Below are 15,255 nucleotides of genomic sequence, written 5' to 3'. Positions count from 1 at the left end.
GGTGAAGTGGTTCGATGTTTAAGAAAAAAGCCGCGGCATGAAGTTTGGGTTTTACGTCACGTTCACAGCCACGTCTCTTCTGTGAGTTTATTGGCTGGTTGTAAAGCAGAAATCTGATTACTGTCTGATTCACTGTAGACCTGGAGCTTCCACATGATCTGATTACTCAAGTGCTTGCAAACGCATTGATCAGATTACTGACAAAATCTGATTTTCTGCAGTTATCGGATTATTAAGTGCATGTAAACACACTCAGTGTGGTACAAAACACTCTATATAACTTAATAGGTGTCTACAGGCAAATTCATTGATTATCATGACATAAAAACAATTATTTCAAAACAGACCATTCATGCTTACAGTTTACTTTTCCATATATGGACTGAGGAGGGAATGGTACATTTTAGGCTACAGTTAACGGTACTGAATATTTGTTTTTTGTTTTTTTTTTTAACGCAATTTAATACAAATTTTTACATTATTTCCACAGGCATGCTAAGCATATAACCAAAATGCCTGCATGCACATATTCCCGACCGCTGCTCCAATTCAAAGATATATTTTGGTAGTATGTGGACAGTAACTGGGCAGTGGTTGCAACAACCCCGGGCACAGCAAGGTCAGCTGAGCAGGGACACTGTTTCTACTCTTGGGCTGGGGTCTTCCACAGGGGCTAAATACAGCATCGGTACACAGACACATACACATGGGTGGACATGTGACTATGAGCCGTATCTGGACATCCACACCACACCCCACACACACACCCCTATGGGGACACTCTGCAGCTGTCTGCTTGAGAGACGAGCTCCACCACAGACGAGGCCATTAAAAACTCACCATGGTATAAGGTTACCCTGGACACGGCTGCAACAATCACAGGGTGCTGATGCCTCAGGTCGGCGTCCCGGGTAGATATACCACAAAAGTATCCAGGCACGGCATCTTATCAGTGAATTCAGCTACTTTACTGCAGGACCTATCGCTGACACAGCCTTGTACAGCCTCCACAGAAAAGCACTGACCAATAGAACGGGATGCCCACAGTCAGCTAGAGGGGTTTAAAGCCCCCCTGCATTGGGCTGAGGAGCTGTGGAACTGCATTCTCTGGAGTGATGAAGCTCCGTCCAATGCTCTTGTGGCTGAATGCAATCAAACACTCACAGCAATGTTTCACTATCTAGTACCAGCAGAGTAGAGGTTGTTGCATACTGTTTCAGAAGAAACGCCTGAGCAAGTGTCTACAAACTTTTGGACATTTTAGGTAGAATCCAGAGCCAGGGCGGCCAACCTGGCATCCACAGGTGCTGACCGCTCATGCATAAGCATGACCACAGGCCACATCAATAGCCAGCTCGCTACCTCACTGCTTTCCTAACACGTATTTGTGTTGGTAAGCGGCTGAGTGGGCATGTAAAGCTCAAGGTGGAGGCTGCAGGCTGCTGCTCACAGCTTAGATGTTACCTTTGCACAGTGTCCAAATGGAATAACTGGGCCATTCAGTTGTGCTGAATTATTCAACTGGGAGTTTTATTCTTAGGCGCTACGGGCAGTGATCCTGTAAATGACTGACCCGGCTGTCGGGCTGTCAGACGGGATCAGATATCGAATTCACATTTTTCTCCCTTTGTTTGTGTGTCGAATTTTTTCTTGAGCTTTAAGTAGTGTTTAAAAAACACATTATTTTGCAAAGAAAAGAAGTAAGAAGATAAATAACTTCAACAAAGTCATCTCCTACATCCACCAGGGGGCGCTCAGCATAAGTTATCACACGACCCTGAAAGCACATGACGTTTAAACCAGTGATTCTGGGGGTCGAGAGAAAAGGTGCATCGGTCTCCATGAAATCCTCTCGCCAGTGATATTGCGCTGCTATAATAAAGAGAGTGGATGCGAAGCACAAGAACACAGACTGTTGACTGTAACTGGCGTAGGTGGCTGCAGCAGCTGTTTAGCTGCTAAATTCACTAACTTATAAATATTAAGTGGTTATTAGCTTCATGCGCTACGAAGTGTTCACATTCAGAGTGTCGGCTAGTCAGAGACGTCTGCCTTCTGAAGTTAAACGGCAGGAGAACATATTTTGCCTATTTTGGAAATTTGCCCATTATTTAGTGTATAAAATAAACACATCTCATTCAGAATGACTTAGCAGACGAAAACCTGCAGGTGTCTGCAAAGGAATATCGTCACGGTCAAAAACACAACCTCCCCATCTCCATCATTTTCAAATTTTTTTAGATAATTTGTATTATAATGTTAGAAATATTAATTTTCGCTGCTGTCGGAACAAAACCTCACATTTCCATTTTTGACATTATTCAGTTTTTGACATATTTTGAAAATGCCTGTTTCCCTTTACATTGTGGGTTAATTTCACAATGAATGGACCAAATGAAACAGCCCAAAATTACTTGGAAAAAAGTCTGGTTCCACTGACTTACATTAAGAGTAAAGTATGTTTTTTTTCTCTTTTTTCTGTAAAGTTGTTACTTTGGAGATATGAGGTTTTGTTTCGACAACAGCGAGATTTTATATATAAGAAAAATAAGTATCTCCAAAATGGTCACTTTACAGGAGAAGGAAAAAAACTTACTTTACTTTTAATGTAAGTCAATGGAAACAGATTTTTTTCCAAGTCGTTTTGGGCCGTTTCTTTTGGTCCATTCATCATGAAATTTACACACATTGTAAATAGCAACAAGCATTTTTCAAATAATGTCAAAAACTGAAAAACGGCAAAAATGGAGATACAATGTTTTATTCCGACAGCACCGCCACATATATATATACATATATATATATATATATATATATAGGCTAACAGTAATTAATAGAAATGAGAAAGCTTAACAAACAAACTAGACATTTACAATTCATGCTGCGTCAAACTTCCAGAGGCTGGTCTGGAAAGACTGGCAACAAAAAAATCGTTTTGGTGCAGTTAGCAAGCTTGCTAACTCGCTAACCATAACACAAAAAAACAAATGTCATCATAATTATAACCAATCTGTAGTAAAAATATAGAGATAACCAACCTGGCTGATGACAGTGGGTGACTTGTGTGCAAGTGCAGTTAGCCAAGGAGCTAACATTGCAGTTAGCCACCTACCATAAACAGTAAATAAAAATACAAAAATAAAGAAAATAACACAACATATATTCTGTACCTAATGCATATCTTGCAGTTTTTCATACGTTTATCTGTAGCTAGCGGATAAGAGATGTTAAGAGGCTTGTGCTTAGAGTCTAGTTACGTTAGCATTCCCTGTTGGACAGTTAGTGCTGCTATACGAAGCCTCGCCCCTTCAGAGTAGCGCTAGTGGTCAAACTGTGTCCAAACTGTACACCACAGTTGAGTCTGGAAGTACGCAGGGCGAAGTTGCTCATTGCTCCCTTTAAATGAAAGTATTTACACATGCAAAATTTCACTAGCAAGTGCTAGGCCTCCAGGCTGGAGTAGAGAACTGGAGCTAAATTCTCCCTCCACACCTACATTCTCTTCCTTCCACCTTTGCCCTCTGACCTGCCTCCTGAAGCCAAAGCCCCACCGTTCCTTTACCACCATCAGAGACAACAATAAAAATAATTATAATTCCACTGTAAAAATGACTCGCTTCTGAAAGCTTGAGGCTAAAGCCCTGAGGCCTGCGCTCTCTTTCCGTTACTCAGCCTGTATTTGTGTATCAAGTTGCCATGTAAACACGCCAGCTGCTCGGCTTTTGGCTGGCGTGGAGTTTCACTCCTGTTCCTTTATTTTCTTTATGGAGGGTGTGTGTGACCGAATTAAAAGCCTGATTCAGGCTCGGGCCGAAACGGAGTGCTTTGTCAAAACAAGCGAACAAATGGTTTTGAATTTGCCCGCAGCTTTACACTAATCCCTTCTTCAGATATCTGAACAATTACAAACCTGTAATTATCTACACATCTGCGGTGTGTTATTCCATTTCATTTGGAGATTTGAGATCGGACTTGCCACATTGTGGCGGAATGGGTACATTTTTGAAGGTAGTATATAGTTTGAGGCGGAGATTTACAGAACGTGAGGCTGATCGGCCACACAAATTGAACCAGAACATGGGATTGAGGATACAAACTACCAGTAAAACTGTATAAGTTTCAGGCTCTCACAGAAAATAGACACATTCTAAGGGCCAAGGCCTATTTCTTTGACAAACTGGACGTTACTTTGGCCAGGAAGCAGGCGTCTGGCCCCATCAATAATTAACCCCAATTATATGAATCATTCAGTCCTCGACAGGGAAGACGAATCCTGCCTGGAAATGCACCTGTGACAACATATTTCTTTACCCAGTCACCAGATCCCGGTCTTAGGAGACCCTTGTCGCTCGGTAAAGATTGTTAGCGGAGGTTTTCTGCTCCAGCAGTCCAGAAATCACCGCCGCACCTGACAATTCACGTCTAAAAGGGACGCACGCTAGACTCCCCCTCCCCGTCAGCAGCTCTCGAGAGGGCACTGCCGCTCTGCCAGGCTCCACACCCCAGCGATCGCTCTGACAGGCCGAGCCCGCTCCTTAACAAGCGGAATCAGAGCGGGCGCTAATGCGCCGACTGATCAGGACCGTCGTAATGTGATTAGCGGGCTGCCAGTCAGAGTGGCCGACGTGTTGCATCAGCCCCAGCTCTCTCTTTCTCGCTCTCTCTCTCTCTCTCTCTCTCTCTCTCTCTCTCTCTCTCTCTGTACCTCCCTCTCTGTGCGCCAATTACCCTCATTATCAGCCCGGCTTTCAGAGACATGGCCACTCGCGGCTAAAGAGAGATCAATAGCCAGGCAGAGGCGAGCGCCGGCCGACACCTGGTCCGTGGACCATTGTCATGAAGAGCGGCTCATTAAGCCGCTCTCCGCCGCGCAGGTGTAACATCGCCACGGCGACACGCCTGCTACCCGCCAAAAAAATGACAGCCGGTTCCAATGAGAGGAGTCGAGCCGTTGTCAAGGCCGTCAGCGCCCGACGAACAGCTCCCCTGTGCTTGTCAGATCTGAATGCAGAGCATAATGCGTAATTTAATTTACACTGGCATCACTGGTCAGAATCAGCTACAATTATTACTGAAGAAATGTCATGGGTGATGCCTGCTATTGTACACATACAGCAATTAGGCTGCTTTAAAATATATACACAGCTACACCTGGCTATTATAGGTTTTAAAGAAGAAAGGAAAAGGACATACGACAACACCCATGGTGTTCAATTAACACCTATATTGATTAACTGCTGACTAATTAACTAACAGTGCTGGATTAACTTGTAGTGATGAATTAGCTCTTACAACCTCTGACTCCTATAGGTTTGAATGTTCTCTGTGTTAATTCAACACTGTAAGAGCTCATTCAACTACCTTTTGCAAGCTGTGTAATACGGTAATAAGGCAAAACTAAGCATGACGTCCACAACAGTTCGTATAAAAGAATGAATACGGAAGACTGCAAGAGTCTTTTATACCAAAGTGAGCAATTATTGGGATCTGCTCTCCGCTGAGCTACAGGTTACTGATGATTTTATCCAACGAGAAGCAGGTTAGCCTCCTCTAAACGTAGGAACTTTTTCCCTAGGAAATTTACTACTAATGCATTTTACTCTAACTTAATTTTTGCACATATGCAGTTTTTTCGAGGATAAATTAGTCTGATTTGCCAAAACCTCCACAATTAAATAGTTAAGATGTGAACAAAGTCATTCAGAGTGCTTCGTTCTAGAGAAACTTAAAGAGTCAGAACTGTTCATAGTGGCGGTGATAGGAACCAGACGTCCACCTCTAAAAGCTTCCTCCCAGAAAGTTATTACATGAAATGGTTATGAATACTCAGCTTGATGCCCGAGACATTGTTTAATGGTAGTTTTGTGATAAAAGTTTGGCCTAAAGCATGATATATTTATTTTAATCTATTCATGACGGAGGGACACATGAAGCAAAATAGTCCCCAACTTATTTTTTTCAGATTTACCAAGATTTTACCATCATCGTCATCATCACATCTAGAAGCTCAGAAGACACAAGTAGGTTAACTGGCGTCTTTGGAAAGGAAATAAAATATTTATATTTGTGTTGTACACATCAGGACCCCTGGTTCCTATCACCACCACTGGAAAGACATCTGAGTTAGTAAGTCTCTCTATAATGAACCATTTCAGATCAAACCACTCTGACTTTGCTTACATCTCAACCACTGATTTAAGCGGAAATTTTGAAGAATCGGTGGAATGCCCCTTTGAAACCAAAAAAATAAAGACTTTTATTGCTATTTCTACGTGAACAGCACTGCGACGGGGACTTTTAGCTAACGTTTTAGGCAGGTCATCTTACATTTGCCTTCAGCTGCCACTGCACCACGATGCACCCTAACGAGGACCCAAGTTGAACGGAAAAACCAAACGATTCTGGTTACTGATATTACAAACATTTGCAATGCAAAGCCCACCGTTTCTGAGTTTTCTCCTGGCTGCTGCTGCGCACATTCAGCCTGGCTCCAACAACCTGTTGCCTCCGTCCGAGCTGAGAAAGAGGCATTTCGCTCCAGCCTGAATGGATCACTGTGGTAAGAGCTGTTAGAGCTGCTTGAAATGCGTCCTAGCGAGCATTTGCCTCCACACAGGAAACCAAGAAGACATGAAACTTAACTAGCTGCTTCGACTCCGCCACGCTCGAGACGGTGACTTTCGGGTTGAGGGTCCAGCGCGCTACCGACTGAGCTACCCGGGCAGAACAGCCAAACCGCGCCGAGGCAGTGCGGGTTCGGGGTCCAGTAGATGCAACTACTACTACTACTAACAAAGCGCATCACAGATTAAACCCACTGAAAACCACACAGAGAAAACAGAAACTGAGATTAACTAACGCTGAACCCAGCAGCTGCAAACACGAAGCTCAAGTTGACTTCCTACTCGCCAGGATTCGACCGCCTGAGTTTAACGTTAACTGCTCCACCATTTAAGGTGGAACGGTTGAATTCGAACAAGACGTTGGCGAATATGAATTCAGCCTCGTCTATAAAACTGTTCAGTCTGAAGTTTAGCTCGGTTTGGTTAGCTCCCCTAGCTAGCCTAGCTAACATCCACCGTAAGTTCACTAGCTCGGACCCTGACACATCACAGCGAGTACACGAACATCCAACCAGACGACCGAGAGCTTTTTAATCGAGCTGGACTGCGAACAAACTGTGCTTTATTACTACTTTAGCCACAAGTGACCGTTAAACTGACACGAGCAGCTGAGAAAGCTAACGAAGAGTTAGGACGAAGGGAAAAAAACAACATTCAATAAGCAACAGAAAACAAATCTGTCTTTTCTAACCAGTAAAGATGAATATTCACCTTGTGTTTAGTAAGATCTGCTGTCTTTTCTCTTTTCTCCACTCTCTCTCTCTCTTTCTCTCTCTCTCTCCCACTCTCTCCGCTGCTGCTGATGTTGTTGCTGAGTGTTGCTCTCGTTGGTAAGTAACTGTCTCCACGACTACAGTCACTATGGCGCGCCGGCCGGGGGTCTCGAGGCAACTGTTGCTACCCGCTCCTGCTGCCTACGTCAGGGTTCTTAGAAGCAACGGGGGCGGGGCTAAAACGAACCCCCCCGCCCACCGTGTTCTATTACCGCTCGCTCTTTCTCCGGTTGGGCTTTAAGTTCCCGCTGCAAACTGCCGCCACAGCTACGCGCCACCCTGGGCGGGTTTCCCGCTCAGGCTGTTGCCAGTTTGACGAGTTTTTATGACTCATAAGTTTATAACAACAAATGAAACCGAATACCTTAAAGTCGAAAATGTGATGATGAAAATGCAAGACTGGGGTTGGTACAGAGCTATAAACACACACACACACACACACACACACACATATATATATATATATATATATATATACACATATGCACACTCTTAAAGAACCATCTTCACTATACATATACATGTGTGTATATACATATATATATATATATATATATATATATATATATGTATGGTTCTTTAAGAGTCAAAGACAATGAACACTTAAATAACCATTGGTGAGAATGTGTTTTGAATGTGTTTTGTATGGTTCTAAATAGTACCAAAAAGGGTTCTGCTATAGTTACAAGCTTGAAATCATAACCACTTTTTTAAATAATAATAATTATGTATATATATATATATATATATATATATACATATATCTTTTGTTCAGTACAATGTGCTCTATATAGAACCATTTCATGCATAAATGGTTCTTTGCATGGTGTTATGATTTTCATATATATGTATATATATATACATGTTTCTCTTTTTTGTGCTTTACTCATTGACCTGACAGTTAAAGGGGAATTCCACCATTTTTGAAATTTCAGCGTTATTACCTAGTTAAGACATAATTGGTCATTCAGAGTGGTTTGATGTGAAAAGCTTTCTAGAGAAATTTACCAAGTCCGAATTGTTCCACATGGGTAGTGATGGGAACCAGACACACAAAGACTCTGACATCTCTAAAAGCTCCTTTACAGAGACTTATTATATGAACAATATTTACAATGCACTGCCTGATGCCTGAGATATTATTTTATGTTAGTTATGATAGTTATGAGATAAGAGTTTGAGCTAAAATGTTTTTATTTTAGTTCAGTAATGGCGGAGAGGTACATGCAGGGTGTTTAAAGGTAAAATAGTAACCAAAGAAATATTTATTTTTTCTGAATTTTCCACTACTGTATCATTATCAACATTAAAAATGTAACAGAAGAGCTCAGAAGACACGTGTGCACTGATCATGTCTGGTTCCTATCACCACCACAGTATGGACATCTGAGTTTTTCTATAATTCTATAATTAGCTGTTCCAAATAGAGCCCATCTGAAAGACTTTTTGGAAAATTGGTGGAGATCCCCTTCAAATTCAGTGCATTTCCATAAAATTGAGTCCATAAAAATGAAATAATAGTTTCCTTTCCGGAAAGAGGTTTTCTGTCTGGATCCTTCTGGTGCTCTTTAAGAAAATCGTTCAGGAAGCTTACGATTATTAACTTGTTCATTTAAGTATTTTCTGGTAGTGATTTTATGATATATTTGGAAAATATGTCACTGATGAGGCCCCATAACTACACTTCCTCAGTTACATGTAGTTCAGTGAAATGTTGATGAATTTGTACTTTCCTAAGTATTTTTGAACTAACCGTTTTTTCCTGCTGTGTGGTTTAGGCTACTTCACCCCCGCCTGTGAATATATTGAAAGAAAAGGCTACATGTAGAACTGCACTGGCAGCAGGAAGCTGTGTGGACCATCTGGGATTAAAGGCCGACTGACTCTGAACACAACTTTTATCATTTGTATATAAATCACTCTACTGAATTACTCAGAGTTCAAAACACACATTTCAGACTTTTAACTTTCACTTTAGACTAAAATCCTTTTGCTTTGAGTGATGCTGTAGCTTAATTATGTTTATTTTATTAAAACAAATGATTGAACCTTCCATTTCTGTCACTACCAAAAACAATCATAACCGTACCGAAACTTTACCACATGTTTCAGTGATGACGGTTTCGTTAGTGATAATTTTAGCTCATTTTGAGCAGAAATCAAAATTAGTATCTTATCTAGTGTGTTGATCTTAAGTGTGATGGTCTTGTTGACATACATAATATTTCCCATTTTTAGATGGTTGTGCACTTATTATAAGATTATCTGGCTTAATTCCCGGATTTTTTACTTGTTTTAAGTCATTTTATTACCTAAAATTATCTCACTATACTGGCAGATCATTTTGCTGGTTTCAAGCTCATTTTTTAAAAGAAGCACAATGATCTGCCAATATAGTGAGATAGTTTTATTAATAAAATTACTTAAAACAAGTGAAAATATCTAGAAATAAGGTGAATAATATTAAATCAAGCTTACAACAACCTCAACAGGAGAAATATTAGATTTTGACTATATTTAAGATAATTTTACTTGACAAGACACCATTTTTTTGCAGTACATGACAAGCAAACCCAGCTTTGAACAGCACAAAAAGTACTTAATTGCAGAAAATATGTTTTTCAGTAGTGGCAATTTACAGACTATGGGACATATTTACTTCAAAACAATGGGATCTAACTGCTCACCATGTGGCCATGAGGGACAGGGATGCAGCCTTATTTCACGCTAAAAAATGCAGGGGCGTGGCTAAAATAAGGCTCTGCCTCTTGATTAAAACTGTGTTTCAGTAGGGACATGAAAATGTGAGACGGCATTTTCTGAATAGTTCTTTTATGCTCATATATATTTAAACTTCACTTAAAAAGTCAAAAAGATCTTTTAAAAACAAAACGTGTTATTTTCACACTCGTAAATTTAGAGGTTAGATTTTGCCTCCTCTCCATAAAATGTGCCCTATAAATGAGGATTTTTGTATCTGTTTAGCTTATTACTGCCTCTATTAATGTTCTACAGGTCATAACACGATCCTTGTGAATCTTTAATGTCTGAATACTCCATAAATCAGCTAATTAAAGTCTGAATACTTAATAATTCAGCTAATTCAGCAGAATGGACCATGTACTGATAAAATACCTTACTTTATCAACACTCAATAGCATAAACGTTTAAGAGCAACACCAAACACAAAGTGATGATGATGTGCCGTGTTTGAGGATATTGTAGATGAATAACTGTCAAAATCCTGATTTTAAATATAAGAATTCTTGCAGCATATGGAGCTGCATAGCAACCAGAGAGGGGGAGGGATTCTGCTCATAAACCTGGGCTAAAAATGTACTTTTAACAATAAAATCATACTTAACAGTCCTAAAGAAAAGAGGAAAAGGTCATTTAAGGTCATTTCAACTGTTTTGTGGTGTAAGGGTATATCTATAGGGTATAAGGGTATATATATATATATATATATATATATATATATATATATATATATATATATATATTAAACTGTCTAAAAGTCCTGATTTTGTTTTAGTGTCGAAAAATACAGACTTATATCATCATACTTGGGCAAAAACTAATTTAAGTTGACAAATGTTACATATATATTACATATTAAAACCTTGAAATATTGAATAAGTAGAAACATGGGAACTTGTGGAACATCATGGTCCTCTGGTCACATGGGGCTACTTTTTAAACAAAACAATAGAAGATACAAATTTAATTATGAGTAAAAGTATGAAAATTAAATGTAACCATTCCAGTGTGCCCTTTAAGACTGTCAGTGTTCATGTAACTGTACAAAATTTCATCAGTTTTGATCAATCAGAAGAATTTCTGAGTCATTTTTCCTGTATTGAATGTTGTTGTTGGGCTTGAATGGTTTAATCGGTGATCTTTAACAACGTGTCCTTTCAAAGTGACCATAACCGGTGTAAAAGTCTCATTTTCCATCTGAATGCTTGAAATTCAGTTCCTGCTGTACTGACTGATTATGGCCAGCAGGGGGCAGGATGAGCCCACATACAGGATTTACTGTGGAACCCTCATCATGGTTTCACTCAGCGGCCTCCGCTTGATTCATGTAGTAAGAAATTAAACAGCTCGAAATAAAACATGAAGTAATTTATCATTAATTAAACAAAATTAAACTGCTGAGTCAACAGAAATACATTAATACATCATACTAAATACTTCTGTATTTTTGTGAGGTGCAGGGCTGGTTGTGGGTCACTCAGTCCACTTTCTTTCTTTCTTTCTTTCTTTCTTTCTTTCTTTCTTATTCCATTTCTTTTTTTCTATTTGCAACTTTAAACTCTAACATAATAATATAATATTTATTTAGACATTAAATTTCTACATAACATATACAGAAATACACTGGTTGCAAGACAAAATAGCCCTAGAACCTAGAAAGACTAAAAGAAAGGAAGAAAGAGTTAAAGAAAGAAAGAAAAAGAAAAGAAAGAAAGAAAGAAAAAGAAAGACTGAGGGATAAAAAGATGGAAGAAAGAAAAAAGAAGTTCAAAGAAAGAAAGAGAGACATTCAAAGAAAGAAAAAAGAAAGAAAAAGAAAAAAATGCTCTAAGAAAGAGAGAAAGAAAGAATGAAAAAAGAGAAAAGAAAGGAGGAAAAGGAGAAGAAATCAGTAATAGAAAGATATATAGAAAGAAAGAAAAAGAAAGAAAAAAGATAAAAGTAAGAAAGAAATAGATGAAGAAAAAAGAAATTCAAAGAAAGAAAAAAGAGAGAAAGACGATCAAAGAAAGTAATACGAAAGAAAGAACGAATGAAAGAAAAAGAATGATGGTAAGAAAAAGAAAGGTAAAGAAAGTAAGAAAAAAGAAAGAGGTTAAGAAAGAAAGAGAGAGAGAAAGAGAAGGAAGGATAGTAAGAAAAAAGAAAGAAAGAGGTAAAGAAAGAGGGAGAGGCTATACGGAAATACGTTATAAATGCAGATCCGCCGTTTGAGTGTTCTAATCTTGCTGATTCACTTCTAATAAAGTCTGATTCTGAATTTAATCCTGTTATACAGATGTGAACGGAGACTCAGCGCTGCAGCGCTCACACTGACCGACAGGCGGCGCTGTATTTCAAAATATGTATTTGTGGGCGATTTTGGCGCCACATGCGCCTCATATCAGAGAGAAGAGCAGAGAGTGATTAAGTTTATCCGGCTTGAGGAGCGATCACTCTTTCCCTCTCTCTCCCTCACTGTCTCTCACTGTCTCTCACTCCGCCCTGCGCTCAGAGATAAAACAACCACAGCGTTTCAGCTCATCATTCCGGTGAAATCCCGCTTTAAGGGGCGACATTTGGGTCACCGAAGTCAAAACCTGCATCAAACCGCGTGTGAAGTTCCTCATTCCTCTCACCTCTGAGCTCCGGTGAGTAACGTTACCTACATTTCCGAGTGATCGATCTTCAGTTATTTATATGAGGGAAATATTAATGTTTATCAGGTTGATTTAAAAGGCTTTGTTTTATCGACCGATGCTAATATCGCCTTGAAGACTAAGCGTTATTTATGGGGAAACCCGGCTGCTGCCAATAGAGACCAATAGCAGCATGTGTTCCAGTCCAACTTTCCGTTCCACCTTAAATGGTGCAGCAGCACGTTGTGGCGGCTGTCGGCGCCGGCATGTCACTGCCGTACATTTAAGGTGGAACGGAAAGTTCCGATATGAAGTTGACGAATTAGAAGACGGTTTCAGGCTCGTTTATTAGACACAATTTGACCTTCAAAAATAAGAAACTGAGGCGCTGAGCTTGTTATTCACTGTGTTTTTGGCCACTTTCACGTTAGTTACACCGATAACTGCGTCCACTCATTCATACTGAGCGCTGGCGATTGAAAGCGTGTCATGTTGGTCCCATAGGGTTACCGGTAATATCGTAACTGGGCGATAATATCGATATGTTTGTATTTATTTGAGTGAATCGATATAAAATAAACTTCTTTTTATAATGTTGTTGATGTGTTTGTTAGGTACACACTTCAAAAAGATGGTTCTTCAAATATTCTTTAGCAAAGGCAGTGGTTCTATTTAGTGGTTCTTCAGATTTGATGGAGGATGTGTTGTATTGTGATTCTACATAGAATCTCTTTTGAAAATGGTTCTATTTAGCACCGAAAAGGGTAAAAAGGATAAAAAAAAAGGATAAAAGCATATAACAATAGCAGAACTCTTTATGGTACTGTATAGAACCATTTTCAGAAACGTTCCATACAGAACTATGCGCAACGCATTCCCCATCAGATATGAAGAACCATTTCACCATGCACAGGACTATTTAAGCATGAAATGGTTCTACATAGGCCTGCCCAATTCATGGTTCTGTACAGAACCACGTACAACGCGTTCTCCATCAAATCCAAAGAACCGTTTCACCATGCACGGAACTATTTCAGCATGAAAAGGTTCTATATGGGCCTAAACAAATCATGGTTCTATATAGAACCATGTACAACATGTTCTCCATCAAATCTAAAGAACTGTTTCACCATGCACAGAACTATTTCAGCATGAAAAGGTTCTATATAGGCCTACACAAATCACGGTTCTATATAGAACCATGTACAGCGCGTTCTCCATCAAATCTGAAGAACCATTTCACCACATGCAGAACCGTTTAAGCGTGAAAAGGTTCTATATAGGCCTACACAACTCATGGTTCTAGATAGAACCATTGCCTTTACTGATGAACCCTTAAAGAACCATCTTTTTAAGTGTGTACTTGATACAAAAAGGCACTAAGTAGGTAGTTTTAGTGCTAAAGTTTTAGTAGAAGTATTTTTAGTGCTAAACCTCATAGTCCTGTTTCCTGGACGTGGCGTGAGGCTAAGTCTACGGGATTTCTGAAGACGAGTCACGGCTGGTAAGACGGTTTAATCCAAGAGTGAGTTTATAATCCATCTTCAGGACGATCAGCGTAGACGTCTCGTCTCCATGCGTCCCACACCTGTGCTGGTAGATGTATTTAAAGAAGAGTGTGCCTGAGTGAACGTCAGTGACCGATGCACTCAGCCAATTCTCTTTTCACCACATCATCTGATAGTGTGATGGACTCTGTGGTCATGTGGCCGTGGAGTATTCAGGTGGGGTTTGGAAAGGGGATTTTGTGTGCCTTAAATAGCTGTACAGGACAAATTACCCAAACCTGTAGTTCTGTGTAGATTAAAGCCCATGGAACTGACTTACAAGGGGTAGTGGTTGAAATCTTCCCTATGAAATGAGACTCTCAAATAAAAGAACATCACTTCATTAACAGCTACCAGCGCTGCTCTGTAGGCGACCCTGCCAGTCTGCAGTGACAGCAGAGGAGGGTAAAGTTCAGCTCCTCACTGCTGGGCTTTAGTTACATTTAGGGCATCATATGCCTTCAAAGAGGGGGGCAATTATTTATTATTGTTTACCCCTAATTCTTCAGTGATACGAAGCTGAAGTCAGATGTTCTCCAGCTTCTGGCAGAATTTTCCTGTTCCACCTTAAATGGTGCAGCAGTTACATTTTGGCACTTTAGACGTCAGCATTGCTGAACTATTTAAGGTGGAATGAAAAATTTAGCCAGCTACTGAGACATTAGCATATGATTTTTACTTTATGCTTGTTATGAAAAAGGGGTCATACATTGAAGCTAAGATAATACAGTAGTTATGGTCATTTTTAACTGTGAAAATTCTCACATTTGTGGGTCTCTCTGGTCGCTTGTTCAGCCATCTTGCTGTTTTTTCTGTTCTTCTCATATCACTCTGTTTGGAGGGTCATGTAGCCCTAACACTTCGCCCCACCCCTCCATCTCAACAAAAATCAGGACACCCTACCCCTAGATGTGAACACGCAAAACAGAGGGCT

General features: G+C 40.0%; 1 protein-coding gene across 3 annotated transcripts in view; it reads right to left on the bottom strand.

The window, feature by feature from the left end:
* The window catches only part of rfx2 (regulatory factor X, 2 (influences HLA class II expression)), a 58,404-nt gene extending 50,847 nt beyond the window's left edge, over window positions 1–7,557 (bottom strand). For all 3 annotated transcript variants that reach the window (XM_036579538.1, XM_036579539.1, XM_036579540.1), the window contains exon 1: window positions 7,335–7,557. The gene's annotated coding sequence lies outside the window, so the exon portion shown is untranslated. The remainder of the gene's footprint in view (window positions 1–7,334) is intronic.
* Between the last annotated feature and the right edge of the window lie 7,698 nt (window positions 7,558–15,255).

The sequence above is a fragment of the Colossoma macropomum genome, unplaced genomic scaffold (genome assembly GCF_904425465.1).
Source record: "Colossoma macropomum unplaced genomic scaffold, Colossoma_macropomum, whole genome shotgun sequence".
NCBI classification, from domain to species: domain Eukaryota; kingdom Metazoa; phylum Chordata; class Actinopteri; order Characiformes; family Serrasalmidae; genus Colossoma; species Colossoma macropomum.
Note: the sequence above shows the minus strand (reverse complement) of the source record. Positions and strands in the feature narration are given on the sequence as shown.